The 14,817-nt window shown below is 44.2% G+C and overlaps 1 protein-coding gene and 1 long non-coding RNA gene across 4 annotated transcripts in view; one reads left to right on the plus strand and one right to left on the minus strand.

The window, feature by feature from the left end:
- Positions 1 to 10,430: 10,430 nt before the first annotated feature.
- On the minus strand, positions 10,431 to 11,359 carry LOC118089370 (uncharacterized). The gene is made up of 3 exons (XR_015951227.1): positions 11,071 to 11,359; positions 10,883 to 10,969; positions 10,431 to 10,553 (listed from the first exon to the last, which is right to left on the minus strand). It is a non-coding gene; the product is annotated as an uncharacterized LOC118089370 (long non-coding RNA).
- Positions 11,360 to 11,397: 38 nt separating this feature from the next.
- Positions 11,398 to 14,817, plus strand: part of RC3H1 (ring finger and CCCH-type domains 1) — a 59,969-nt gene continuing 56,549 nt past the window's right edge. For 2 of the 3 annotated variants that reach the window (XM_035122423.3, XM_035122421.3), the window contains exon 1: positions 11,398 to 11,535. The gene's annotated coding sequence lies outside the window, so the exon portion shown is untranslated. The remainder of the gene's footprint in view (positions 11,536 to 14,817) is intronic. The other variant, XM_088674851.1, reaches the window with a different exon arrangement.

Genomic DNA, 14,817 nt, shown 5'->3' on the forward strand with positions numbered 1-14,817 from the left:
CTTCAAAATGACCTTAACTGATTAGACAACTGGGCCAAAGCAAACAATATGAATTTTAACAAGGGGAAATGTAAGGTACTACATTTGGGCAGAAAAAATGAAAGGCACAAATACAGGATGGGTGACACCTGGCTTGAGAGCAGTACATGTGAAAAGGATCTAGGAGTCTTGGTAGACCACAAACTTGACATGACTCAGCAGTGTGATGCAGCAGCTAAAAAAGCCAATGCAATTCTGGGCTGCATCAATAGGAGTATAGCATCTAGATCTAGGGAAGTAATAGTACCACTGTATTCTGCTCTGGTCAGACCTCACCTGGAGTACTGTGTCCAGTTCTGGGCACCACAGTTCAAGAAGGATACTGAAAAGCTGGAACGTGTCCAGAAGAGGGCAACCAAAATGGTCAAAGGCCTGGAAACGATGCCTTATGAGGAACGGCTTAGGGAGCTGGGTATGTTTAGCCTGGAGAAGAGAAGGTTAAGGGGTGATATGATAGCCATGTTCAAATATATAAAAGGATGTCATATAGAGAAGGGAGAAAGGTTGTTTTCTGCTGCTCCAGAGAAGCGGACACGGAGCAATGGATTCAAACTACAAGAAAGAAGATTCCACCTAAACATTAGGAAGAACTTCCTGACAGTAAGAGCTGTTCGGCAGTGGAATTTGCTGCCAAGGAGTGTGGTGGAGTCTCCTTCTTTGGAGGTCTTTAAGCGGAGGCTTGACAGCCATCTGTCAGGAATGTTTTGATGGTGTTTCCTGCTTGGCAGAGGGTTGGACTGGATGGCCCTTGTGGTCTCTTCCAATTCTATGATTTTAGGAGTTCACTCCTAGTGTTATCTATGCAGTTAAAGTAATTATATTCTACCCCCTAAATCACTGTAACGGCAAACAATGATAAAGAGGATTCTAGTAAATTATGGGGAAAGGAGGCAGATGTGTAGCATCATGTTTGAAATAATTCTAACTTAGTTAAGTGGGGTTTACTTCTGAATTATTACACATGATTACTCTGAGCTAGGCTATGAAAAGCTGGAGTCAAGGAACTTGTTAAAGTCATAGAGCTTTGAGGAAAATCCTGCCTGAGGAGATTTGAGGATTTTCTTCCTTTTAAAAAATCTGTTTATTTTATTTTTTTTCAGCTATAACAATGAAAAACAGAACTCCCTCCATCCTCAAGAGTACACTGAGTTGGAGACAATTATAGCGTTGACTATACAGTACTAGAAAAGGTTAAGTTTGGCAGTCACACTGTTTAAATAAAAGTGTATTTCCATAGATTTCAATGGGATGCAGGTGGTCTGTATCCTTGCTCTTTTTGGAATGCATGGGAAATAAAAACTGAACCATGAAAAACGGGGGACTACCTTCATTGTTGGTGGAGTTGTAAAAAGGTCAACATATTCTGGCCAGAAGTGTACGATGAAATGAAAAAAATGCTAAGATTCACGTTTGAGAAAAAACCGAAGATTTTGTTATTAAGCCTGCTCCCAGAAAGTGTACCGAGGGATAGGAAGAATGTCTTATTATATGCATGTGCGGCAGCCAGAACGCTGATAGACCAAAATTGGAAAGGGGACAAAATCCCATCTATACAAGAATGGCGTATTAAATTGGTGGAATATATGAACCTAGCTAAATTAACAGCAATAATTAGGAGGATCCCCAAACAAAAAATTAAGGAAGAGTGGAAATATGTTGAGGACTATTTTTATAAACAAGGTATAAATTCAAAATGGGTGATATGTTTAGAGTAAAATGCACAAGCTGATTAAGTAAATGGAAAATATAAGGAAGTTAGGATATGGTATAGAATCAAAATGATTAGGAAAAGCGTAGTAAAATTGTATGTGAGAGAGAGCTGAATTTAAATGTTTGGAAGTTAATATTTTTTTTCATCTGTAATTTTGATTTTGATGTTGTTGTTTTCTTGGTTTCTTATCTTTGCTTTTTTATTTTTTTTTCTTCTGTCTTTTTCTTCTTTTTGTCCTTTTTTTCATTCTTGAAAATTATGTTTGCTTATATTTGATTATGTTCAATTATGTTCGATTATGTTACGTTCTACATTATATTATGTTTTGTTGATTTTAACCTGAAATAAAATAAAGTTATTTAAAAAACAAAGAACTGAACCATGGGGAAGCAAATATGTCTGTCAGTTTATTGCCCCTTTGTATCCATATCTGTAGTCTTTTGTAACTATTTTGTTACTATTAAATTTTTATTTCCCCATTGATTTTTAAAAAAGTAACAACAGAACATTTCTTCTAGTAGCCAGTCCTTAACATGCTTGCTCTGGCTTCTGCTGGAGGTGGAGAACAGGTAGCAGAATGAACGATTCCTCATTAAACAAGAGAGCACAATACAGCTCTGCTTTACGACAACAATCTAGGTCGCTTCCAAATTGCTAGCACCACACCTAACCCTGATTGCAGGGCACATGGATATGGGTCAGGTGTGAGGAATGGAGCTGAACCTACAGGTCTGGTCTGGCACACAAACACAAGATGTTCAAAATGGCAGTAACATTTAATGCTCTAATGCTAATGATGGGCAGCTGTAGGGTTTCACCAGAAGGTTTATAAGAAACAGGTTTAAGGTGGAAAGATGTGCTTCTCTGCCATGGCTGTTTATGTACAGTGAGCTCAGGTCACATGCACACAACACCATCGGCACATATACACCAACATGTTGGAAGAGTTATGTGAAAACAGATAAGCTTTTTCTGAACACTTACCAATAAAGCTTGCTAATACCAAGTTGATACAGAAATTATCCAAGAAGAGCTCAAGGTTATTGACAGGTATAAGCCCGCAGTAGATCACATGAAGTAAGTGGAGCTAGTGCTTTATTAGAAGGAGCAGGATCTACACAGGAGTGTCAAACCTAATGAGCACAGCAACTCTTATTTGGTAAGTCTTGCCCTTATGAATCAGCTATGGTGACGGAAGATCCCCACCTTCTCACAGCTGCCTAAGTCCCCTCCTCTCCAGGGTTTCCCCCCAAGGAATCTGACATTGTGCCTGTGATGCTAATTTCTCCTCGGCCCTCTTCATACCTTTTCTGGTTCTGGGAAACTAGCGGTGTCGCAGCAGGAGGGGGAGACAACTGTGACTTCACCAGCTGGACTCATCTCTGCCTCTTGGCCTCCCGCATCCCACCCTCCTGCTTCATCTTCTGATTCTGGACATCTCTCCAATCCCCAAGCTCTGAGCCTTATTTCCTTGCCGGTCCCCCAGCTGGCTCCTCCCACCATTTCTCTGCATCTAACCAGTCCCCAACTCTTATCCAGTACTAGCAATAAACCAGGAGTCTCCTTCCTGCAAAAATGTGACAAGATCATCCTTCCTTCCTTCATTTAAAAAAGAAAGAAATGAGATTGAGATTCTCTGTGAACTTACTTAGATATACATATGCACAGGACCAGAATGCATATGACAGAATTTTAGAATAGGATGGCAATAGGGATTTGTGCAGTGCTCTGAAACTTAAGTGAACTTTCAGAAATTACTGATGGTTAGCTCTGTAATTACAACAGCAGAGGGCATCAGACTGTCAGCTGAGCATCCACAGTTTGCCATGAAGTGGTGGACCTTTCAGGGCAATATGATTTTTTTAAAACTTTGACAAAGAATAACAAAAAGCTTTATTAAACATCCTGGCATGGGGCTGATAAAGACCAAATCCTGCTCTATAATCTTATTACTATTACTTTGTTGTTGTTGTTGTTTAGTCGTGTCCGACTCTTCGTGACCCCATGGACCATAGCACGCCAGGCACTCCTGTCTTGCACTGCCTCCCGCAGTTTGGTCAAACTCATGCTGGTCGCTTCGAGAACACTGTCCAACCATCTCGTCCTCTGTCGTCCCCTTCTCCTTGTGCCCTCAATCTTTCCCAACATCAGGGTCTTTTCCAGGGAGTCTTCTCTTCTCATGAGGTGGCCAAAGTATTGGAGCCTCAGCTTCACGATCTGTCCTTCTAGTGAGCACTCAGGGCTGATTTCCTTCAGAATTGATAGGTTTGATCTTCTTGCAGTCCATGGGACTCTCAAGAGTCTCCTCCAGCACCATAATTCAAAAGCATCAATTGTTCGGCGATCAGCCTTCTTTATGGTCCAGCTCTCACTTCCATACATCACTACTGGGAAAACCATAGCTTTAACTATACGGACCTTACTATTACTATTACTTATTGAATTTATTAGATGCTGTAGCAGACCCACCACTTAATACCACCCATTAGTAAGGCAGCGGATCCACTCCTGCTAACTATTAAATATGGTGCACCCACAATTTACCACAGATAATCTAGTGGGGGACTTGTGTGAGGGAAAACTTAATGATTGGAGTCTCAAGCATAAAATAAACAAACAAGAAAAGTTTTATTAAACAAAAATGGTTTATGAAACAAAGTGGGTCAGCAAATGCATTCTTTCAGGTAGAAGTTAACTTGTTCACTTTAACTAACTCAGGCTTAAACACAACACTATAGGCACAGTGCTTCTTGAACTTCAGCTACTAAAAATGAGTTGTTACACTTCTGGTGGTAGATGCTCAGGTTTCTAAAATAGAGAGTAAAATGTTCAACTCAGTTTCTGTCACTGAGATATTCCCATTAAATACTTTCAACACCATACCGCTTCCTTCACAGCTTCTCCTCAGTTGCCCAGTCTCTTAACCATCCCACCCCTGAGGTCTTCTAAATGGTATCACAGACCCAGGGGATCCCCTCACCCCTTGGGTCTGGGTTCGGAGTCTTCTGGACCTAGAATAACTCTCCCCTCCTGGCTAGACTGACACCCAGGGAGGCTGTCATCCCCCCAGGATCTCCCTCTCCTGGCTCAGACTCAGCCCTCCCAGAACACTCCTGTTTGTATTCCTTTCCCAGACCGTCAACCCGGTCTAAAACTGCACATAAAATATAAAATGTTTAATAAATCTTAGCCAAGAGGGTAGACTTACTCATTGCTTTAAAGCTTAAACAACAATAAGGGAATGAGTTATAAGCCGTTTAAAGACGAACAAGGGTTTTACTTCTGAATTCTGCACATGCTGTGTTTATCTTATTGTTAAGCACAATGGGTTGTATCCATTTCTGCAGTTCCACTAGTGCGGCAATCTGTCACTCATGCAATGGAACGTCCCTCCTCCTCTTCCCTATGCCTGGGGCTTTTTTTTCTGCCAGAAAGTGCTGGAACACGGGGGGTTTTTTTGCCTTGCTTTGTCTAATAATAATAATTTATTATTTATACCCCGCCCATCTGGCTGGGTTTCCCCAGCCACTCTGGGCGGCTTCCAACCAAATATTAAAAACAGTACAGCATCAAACATTAAAAACTTCCCTAAACAGGGCCGCCTTCAGTTGTCTTCTAAATGTAAAATAGTTGTTTATTGCCTTGACATCTGTTGGGAGGGCGGTCCACAGGGCAGGTGCCACTACCAAGAAGGCCCTCTGTCTGGTTCCCTGTAACCTCACTTCTCGCAATGAGGGAACCGCCAGAAGGCCCTCGGTGCTGGATCTCAGTGCCCGGGCTGAATGGTGGGGGTGGAGACGTTCCTTCAGGTATACAGGACCGAGGCCATTTAGGGCTTTAAAGGTCAGTACCAACACTTTGAATTTTGTGCTCCTCAAACGTACTGGGAGCCAGTGTAGATCTCTCAGGACCGGTGTTATGTGGTCCTGGCGGCCACTCCCAGTCACTAGTCTAGCTGCCGCATTCTGGATTAATTGCAGTTTCTGGGTCACCTTCAAAGGTAGCCCCATGTAGAGTGCATTACAGTAGTCCAAGCGGGAGATAACCAGAGCATGCACCACTCTGGCGAGACAGTCTGCCGGCAGGTAGGGTCTCAGCCTGCATACCAGATGGAGCTGGTAGACAGCTGCCCTGGACACAGAATTAACCTGTGCCTCCATGGACAGCTGTGAGTCCAAAATGACTCCCAGGCTGCGTACCTGGTCCTTCAGGGGCACAGTTACCCCATTCAGGACCAGGGAGTCCTCCACACCTGCCCGCCTCCTGTCCCCCCAAAACAGTACTTCTGTCTTGTCAGGATTCAACCTCAATCCGTTAGCCGCCATCCATCCTCCAACTGCCTCCAGGCACTCACACAGGACCTTCACTGGTTCTGATTTGAAAGAGAGGTAGAGCTGGGTGTCATCTGCATACTGATGAACACCCAGCCCAAACCCCCTGATGATCTCTCCCAGCGGCTTCATATAGATATTAAAAAGCATGGGGGAGAGAACGGAACCCTGAGGCACCCCACAAGTGAGTGCCCAGGGGTCTGAACACTCATCCCCCCCACCACTTTCTGAACACGGCCCAGGAGGAAGGAGTGGAACCACTGTATGACAGTGCCCCCAGCTCCCAACCCCTCTAGACGGTCCAGAAGGATGTTATGGTCGATGGTGTCAAAGGCCGCTGAGAGATCCAGCAGAACTAGGAAACAGCTCTTACCTTTGTCCCTAGCTCGCCGGAGATCATCGACCAGCGCGACCAAGACAGTTTCAGTCCCATGGTGAGGCCTGAATCCCGATTGGAAGGGATCCAATAATTCTGCTCACCCAGCAAAGGAAGTCCCCTGAACAGCAAGGTGTGCAGGATGGCAGCTGAAGCAGCCTGAGCAGGGGAAGTGGTGTGAGTGGTGAGCGGCAAAGTGTGCATGCACGAGGGCAGCTGAAGTGGCCTGAGCAGGACAGGAGACCAGCAAGGTGCGCACAATGGTGACTGAAGTGGCCTGAGTAGGTGGGTCTTGTCGTTTGATTTCAGTTTCAAGATGGTGGCATCAGCATCTGGATTGCAGACTGAAGTGGTGTTCTGGCACCTTTTTTTCCTATAACAAAGCACTGCCTACAACTCCATGCACACCTACAAAATCTACTCCGCAGGTGGAAGTTCCATAGGGCATGTCAAAGATAGGGATGGGTTTTTAAGATTGTAATGTGGGGAATGACAGGTAACTTGAGGGGGGAGAATTAAATCTGAAGATGTAACATGATTAAATTGTATGTTTTAATTTGTTGTGGAAGATTACATAGCACACTACTATTTCAGGTATGGAATTTGCTGTTGAAATTTGAGGGCTAAATTTGGGCTGTAAAATGAGAGTAAATAATATGATATTGCAATGTGCCTGAGGGTTTATTAATGTTAAATCAGCACCTTAGCAAATCCAGGACAGAATTAATAGGATGTGACCATACAGGTTTGGCTTCTCTAGCAATTATTTTGGTGTGATAATTACACACATTACTTATGCTTATTCCCATCTGGCAGTGCGGAAATAATTCTGACAACGCTTGCAGCACAGTCAGCACACAGAGGAAAAAAGGGTACAATGACATGCAATGTGGATCCTCTTTGGGATTCTGCTTTCTACTTTCTAGGTTGCAGCCAGAAGCATTGCACGTGAATACAAGGAGCAAGCCAGACAACACTGTTGGCCAAGGCAATGGTGATTAAAGCACAGTCAAGACTTTGCAACAGAGGTGGTGATTTGTTTTGATTTGTGGTTCCTAAGGATGGGTTTCTTCAATGGTGCTGCTATACAATGCACAAACTCCCCCTCCTCTATTGTCATATTTGACCACTAACCCAGCTATGCGAAGGGGATTGCTGGTTAGAGAGGTTTGCAATCAGTGGATTGATATGACTTGAAATACCATTAATTGACTACTGTATTTTCAGGGACATTACCAGCCTATCCCCTCCCTACATTGTGGCAGCACAACTGCGACTTTTGATAGCCACATCTCAGGAAACAAAGTGGGGAGTGGGCTTTCAACCAGTCTTCCACAGTTGTGTTTGTGAGTAGAACTTGTATCCTAATCCCAGTGAAATTGTGTTTTAAAGCACCCAGAACTACCATTCTGCCATACTGATTGTAAATTCCATTGTAGGCACATCCAGTATGTGTTTTGGGTCTGGGTGTGTGGACTTCCTTAATTCCGAATAAAGGCCATTGGCTCACCTATGGCTATGACTCACCATTGACTCATCTATTACTACAGGGCATATTGTGCAGAGGTGTGTAATTGCTTGTTCTGCTGTACGCTTGGGGTTTTTTTGGGCATGTGTATGTGATGAGGTGAATAAACTGTTAGTGGGTCTACAGCAGGGGGATAGCTTTGTTTGGAGATATCACTCATCAACACAAGTAAAAACTCAATGTTGTACCACACTGAGGCAATGATGGTGACAGTGGCAAATAATAAGTTTTATTCACAGTACAGTGGAACCTCGGTTTTTGAGTGTCTCGGAAGACAAACAATTCAGAACGCCAAAAACCTAGGAGTGAATTCTTCAGTTTTCAAATGCGCCTCCGAAGTTGAACAGCTTCCAAGGCGCGTTTCTCCATTTTCTCAATGGAATTTGCCGACCACCCATTGCGCTTTGGTTGTCGAACGTTTCAGAAGTCGAATGGTCTTCTGGAATGGATTACGTTTGATAAACAAGGTTCCACAGTATTGCCCATTGCTTTTGCAAGTGGGTTGAGGCAACCTGAAAACTTGTCCAATAGAAACATTCTAAAGTTATATCCCTTATTGGCTTACCAGCTAGACACTGAGTTACCCTCTCTCATGAGTCCAACTTTTCATTTATGGCAAGTAATCTAACCATACCCTATGTTAGATTACCTCTAACAGGTTCAGAGGTACAGTAAGTACTTGCTCCCAGGGAGGGTGATTCCTCAGGCAATTACATGTTGCACCTTCTTTGCTGTTTCTTACCTAGGCTTTGATATTTTGTTTCCTAGGTTGCCACCCTCAGCCTGGGTGCCACCATTGCCACAAAAGGGAAGGAGTGTTAATTATTGATACTGTTGCATGCCACCCCAATCTCCGAATGGTGCAAGATTCCAGGGGTTCTGGGCGCTTACCCAGAGTTCATGTTTCCTTTTGGAAATGAGGCATAGCAGAAACTGTGTTGTTTTTAGGATATATGGTTTACTTACACATACATACAGTACAGCATTAGCCTATGATGGAGAAGGGGTTCGCAGCATTAACACCCCCCAAAAGTTTATTGTTTCTCCCATAGCTGCAGCCTTGGATTCAAAAAGGAATCAAACGTTGCTCTCAAACATTGCTCTCTCTCTCTCTCCAGCTTGCTGCTTCCTTCCTAGGTCACATCACAGCTCTCTACTCTCAACTCTGTCTTTATTCCTTCTTGCTGTCTGCAAGTTGAGGGAGGGGCCCCACCCATTTGCCATTTATCACAGAGCCCCTTCCTTTGTTCTCCTTACTCCTCACCCCAAGGCTAGCCTGGCTATTATTTTAACACTTGTAAGATCCAGGGATGAGAGGGGTCTAGCACCCAGTTTAAGATGCACACACCCCAAACTCATAGCACTATCCTTTACTAGGTGATAGTTGTAAAGCAATTAGGAAAAAGCACTGTTGCATTGGCACAATAAAGCTACCTCCCAAACCCTGCCCTGCCTCCACACTCCTCAATGTATTTTTATGAGTTCCCTTTCTTGCTTTCCTTTCCTCCCTCTGTCCCCATGTATGTCCTCTTAGCTTTCTCAGGCATTAATATGGTCCCGCAGCAATGGCTGATCATGCCCTCAACCCAGACAGAACAGAGGCACTGCTTAGTGGGAAGTTTGCCTACCCAGGTAAAAGGTATTTATCCTGTTCTAAAGGGCTGTAATTCCCCCTAAAGAATCATGTTCATCACCTGAGGGTGGGTGGGTGTGCCCATTCATCCATTTTTGTAATGGGCAGAAATCGCCTCTGTAACCCAGAGTACCTTTCTCCAACTCAGGAAGTTTTGCCAGCTATGGTCAAAGTAGCCTTGCTTCAGCAATTCATGCGTTGGTAACCTCCTCTGTGGACTACTGCAAAGTATTATGTGCACTGTTGCTTTTTAAAATGTTCTGGAAATTTGTGTTGGTTCCGAAAGTAGCTAACAGACTGCTGAGACTGGATTGTATGAATCACACCACTCTGGTGATCAAGCAGCTCCCCTGGCTCACAGCCAAAAAAGAGGGAAAATCAAACACCTTCAATTGGACCTGGAAAAGGCCCTTTGCAGTTGAGACCAGGGTGCTTCATAGACTACCTCTTTCCGCATGTACCTGTCTAATTGTTGGGATCTCCTTCAAAGCTCATATCAAATGGCCCTGCCAGGTAATGGTAGGTAGAAGGGCATTTTCAGTGGTGGCTACCCAGTTGTGGAATGCTGGCTCCAGAGTGATGCCCTTTTTTATTCTCCTAGGCCTGTTGATGTCTCATAGCTTTAAGATGCTTTTACCTTCTGTGACTTGTCTTTTAATGCTTCATGTATACTGTACTTCCAAAGCAAGCAAACAGAGCAGGGAAGTGATTTTGAAGTTTCTATTATTCCCCTTTTGGAAACTGCAGCTAGCTGTCAAACAAAGCATGTATGTCTCTTTTACACACGGTACTCAAGAAGGAAATGCAGCTAATTAGAGTTGCTGTTAGTTGACATTTTAATATCATTTCAGGCTGGGAAGACATCTTTCAGACAGAAGAAATGTGTGGATCCTTGTGCCATGGTTCAAGACTGGGGATGCTAGGAGCCATGGGATCTGAAATGAAGAGCAGCTGCTTTATCCTTTTGGCTATGCCTGGTATAGAGTGACACATCGGCTACCTGGCAATGTTCTTACTTCTATCATCCTAGTTATTATCACAAACAATAAAGAGTCTTGTGGCCCTTTAATAAGTTCAGTATGGCTCTGCACCTGAATCAGCACATGTAATCAATCTTTGCCACAGGAGCCTTGAGTCTTTTCCTACACAGCAACCACTGTTATTTTTAAGCTGCCTTTCTACAGGATCCTGCACTTGGGTTGACTTACCAGCAGCAGACACGAGTACAATAAAAAAAGGCGTAGATACTATACTATATACACACTCTTGACATGAATTGCAGTCCAGGCTCATGCATGTTGACAGGGTTTCACAAGGCCCAGTGGCAGGAAAGTATGCGCTGTATTGCAGCCTGAAAGTAAAGCACTGAAAGTTAATCTCTACGTAGAAGGGGGTTTTCTAAAATAAAGAGCATTTCATAGCAACTCTTCCTTCCAGTCTTCAGCTACATACCGTTGCGGATCTTTGGATTTCGGAACCACAACTGATAAACCAAGGTTTCTTCTGCCTCACAGATTATATATACTGTATGCGTGCATATATATATCCACACACACACCCCTTTCTATATCTACACCTTCCGCATTCTATAAATGGAGGGCAAGGAAGCGGCGCCTGCCTGGGCCCGCTCCGCCCCCTCTGCCGCCGAGCAGGAAGGGGCGGGCGGCTGCCGGGCGAGCGATGCATTAGCGGCGGCCCTGGAGGCGAGGCAGGGCTTTGCTGCTGAGGCGAGCTGAGAGGCACCCAAGATGGCCCCTGCTGCAGAGGCGGCCGTGGCAGCAGCAGAGGGCCGGAGGGCGGAAGGGAAGGCCGCGGCCGCCCGGCTCCTGCTGCTGGTGGAGGACAAGGAGAAGGAGGGCGCGACGGCCACGTCCGTGGCCCGCAGCTGAGAGGAGCTGCCGCCGCCGCCGCCGTGAGGTAAGCGGGAGTCTCCCCGGTGGGCGGGTGGCGGGGAACAATAGGGCGGAGGCTGCGGCCTTCTCCTCTCTTTCCCTTCGGGCCGGCGGCGCCTCTACCTGGCATTGCGGCTGGTGTCTCCGTGCGAGACGACCCAGCGGCCTCTTCCACCATTTCCCCTCCACTTCGTCGCCGCCTCTCTAGGCCTCAGGCTTCTGCCGGGCGCTTTCCGCCCCCGCGGCTTCGTAAGAGGCCGGGAAATATTCTGGGGGCCGGTGGTTACACGCGGTCTCGACTCATTCCAGTTTTCTGTGTGTGTGTGTGTGTGTGTGGATATACAGTCCAGTATTCTTGGCTAGGACGTGCGCGGGGGTGGGTGGAACCCCTTGCCAGGTGTGATCCTCATTGACCCTCGGTGGGAATTATCTCTGACAGCTCAGCTTCATGCATGTCTACTCAGAAGCGCCCCCATTAAGTTCAGTGGTACTTACTCCCGAGTAAGTGTGTGTGTGGATCACACTCTAAAGTAAACACACATACAGATAGGATCACATTGCGCACGTCCATACTTCTTAGGGGAGAGCGCTGTCCCACATGTTAAAAGATCACACATGCTTTTATTCTGTGCCTCTGTTCCCTAAATGTAGCTTCTATGTTCATTCCCTGAAGCTTTTTGGGTTCTGACATTGACCTCCCCATGATCTTTTGAACATTATCCCTGGCAGTAGTTACTGTACTCAAGGGAGGAAAGAAACGTTAAAAACACAGAACAAAAATGTAATTCTAAAAATTCTGGAGGAGTACAAGTACCCCTACCTTCTGTATATTTATCATGTATGTAACTTTCAGTGTCATGGTTTCAGAGGATTGGACAAAAGTCTGCTTCCCAGGAAATGAAGAATCTGGTTTGGCTACCTCAAGCAAGCCAACAATCAAGCAAGCAAACCTTTGTGTTCAGGGAGAGAGTTGATATTGAGCAGGAAGTGACATCTGCAAACAGTTCACCAAGAAGCCATGAAAAATTTCATTGCACAAAATGAAGGCTGTTTAGTTTATTCCTCACCCATCTCTTCATAAACACAACTGTCACACTGATTATTTTGTTAGAATAAATTGTGATTTATTTATTTTGACTTCTATCAGATAGTGTTTTGGTTATGAGAGAGCATTGTGAATTCTGTTCATGAAAATTAACAGGAATTTGTATTTACTTACCTGGTCGCCACAGGTGATCAAGAATGAAGAACACATAGAATTCATTATTTAAGGAATTTTTACTCCACTCTTTAGCTGAAAAGCCTTCTAGAATGGCTTACAAAGATCAGCATCAATATAGTCCCCGTACCCAGGATTATATTCTAAAATGATATATAAAAATGCATTCAAGTGAGTAAACAGAATGACAGGGCCTGAGGGACAGGTCAACCTGCCTTTTCTCTGCTAGCTTGCTCAGCTTCCATCATTACTTGGTATTGAACCCCCATCATATTTAGCAAGTATGAAAACATTATGTCCTGGTGGAATAAGGACAGATAAGTTGCTCTTTACTTCCTCCACCTGCTCACTCAGGTTCTGTGCTGGCTGTAGGGAGTGAAATCCCTTCTACTCTGACCAGCCCATAAACCAAATAAGCTGGCAGAGGAGGATGCTGTGATCAATCCTCCTCTGCCAGACTTCTGCATTTTCCTGCAAGATCTGCAGAAAATAAAGCTCTTCCCTGCAGGTCCAGTATAGAAAGGGGGGTGCTGGTGGCAAAAGGACAAGGCGATCATTGGCTTTGCTACTAGCCCATCACATTTCTATGCTGAAGGCACAACAGACAAAGCCCTCGTTTGCACATGTAGCATATAAATCAGTTGGGCTAATAGAAGAGGCAGATAAGTGCTCCATGCCTCTTCTGGCGCCTGCTGCAGTTCTAGTCTACAGGTTTTTTAGTTCTTTTTGCTAGCAGATAATGTCAACTGTTAAGGCTGTGTGGGTCTTGTACCCAAAGGAAGCATTTGATTGCATGTGATGAAATGCTTGCTTGTAGGAGATACTGTACTGTCATACCTCGGTTTAAGTACGCTTCAGTTTGAGTACTTTCAATTTAAGTACACTCATACCTCGGTTTAAGTACGCTTCGGTTTGAGTAATTTCAGTTTAAGTACACTCCCGCGGACCCGTCTGGAACGGATTAATCCACTTTCCATTACTTTCGATGGGAAAGTTTGCTTCAGGTTAAGTACGCTTCACGTTAAGTACGGACTTCCGGAACCAATTGTGTACTTAAACCAAGGTACCACTGTACTATACTAGAAGTGTTGGTCACCATACAGAACACTCTCTGGGTCTTGTGTTAGTGCTGGTGTTACCTTAAGTAGGTTCTTTCACCTTGCTGTATGGCAGAGCGTTCCCTGGGTAATATTTATATAAATTGTGATTACATTGCAAAACAGTATGGTTGCTGCAGCTCTACTCATTTTTGTTCATTGATCATGCCAGAAATAACATTCACTACTATCATATTTGGCAATAATTTTGTCCTGGCTCATGGACAAATTACTGTGATGCTTGCAACCTGCTCTTATACATGTTTACTCAGAATCAAATCCCACTGAATTCAGTAGGACCTGCTGTCAATTGCGTGTGCATAAATTGCAGCATTACTGCATAGCAGGGGTGGGCAAGAGGTAGATTGGAAATTTGGTAGATTGGTACAGTTTCCTGACTTCCACTTGTTGGAACAAAGACAGTTCCCCTGAATTTAGCTGTTAAGAGACCCTGATGTGTGATAACTAGATGCATAGTTAGATTATACCAATAGGTAATTTACTCCTTTCCCAAGCCATCATCTTGCATCTGTGCCTGACTTTGGTTGGGGCACCTTTGGTTTCCAATTTTTTTAAAAACATAACCCACAAATCTAGTTGCCCATTCTTGCTATATATTTTACGATGTTTAACTATCCAAATTTGTTGCTATGTCTTCATTATGAAGTAGTAATGTTCATTTACTAAACACTCTTACAGTCTAAAAATGATATTTTGTTGTTTGTGTATGATAATGGTCACGTCTACTCAACGTGGTGGTTTCTAAACTTATGGTCCTTTGCTTATCACAGTGGTGATCATCTTCAGTTTTCAACTCCCCACTTTTTTAAAACTGGAGAAATTAAAATCTCATTACGCTACAGTCCTAGTCTCCTGGATGCTGGGGACTGGTGTTGGGAGTTAGAATGATGTCTCTTTGCTGATGGGGAAGAATGCCACTGGTGGGTGGGTTCTGCTGTGATAAGACTACCATATTTTACAGTTGCCAGTG

The sequence above is a fragment of the Zootoca vivipara genome, chromosome 7 (assembly GCF_965207765.1).
Source record: "Zootoca vivipara chromosome 7, rZooViv2.hap1.1, whole genome shotgun sequence".
Classification (NCBI taxonomy): domain Eukaryota; kingdom Metazoa; phylum Chordata; class Lepidosauria; order Squamata; family Lacertidae; genus Zootoca; species Zootoca vivipara.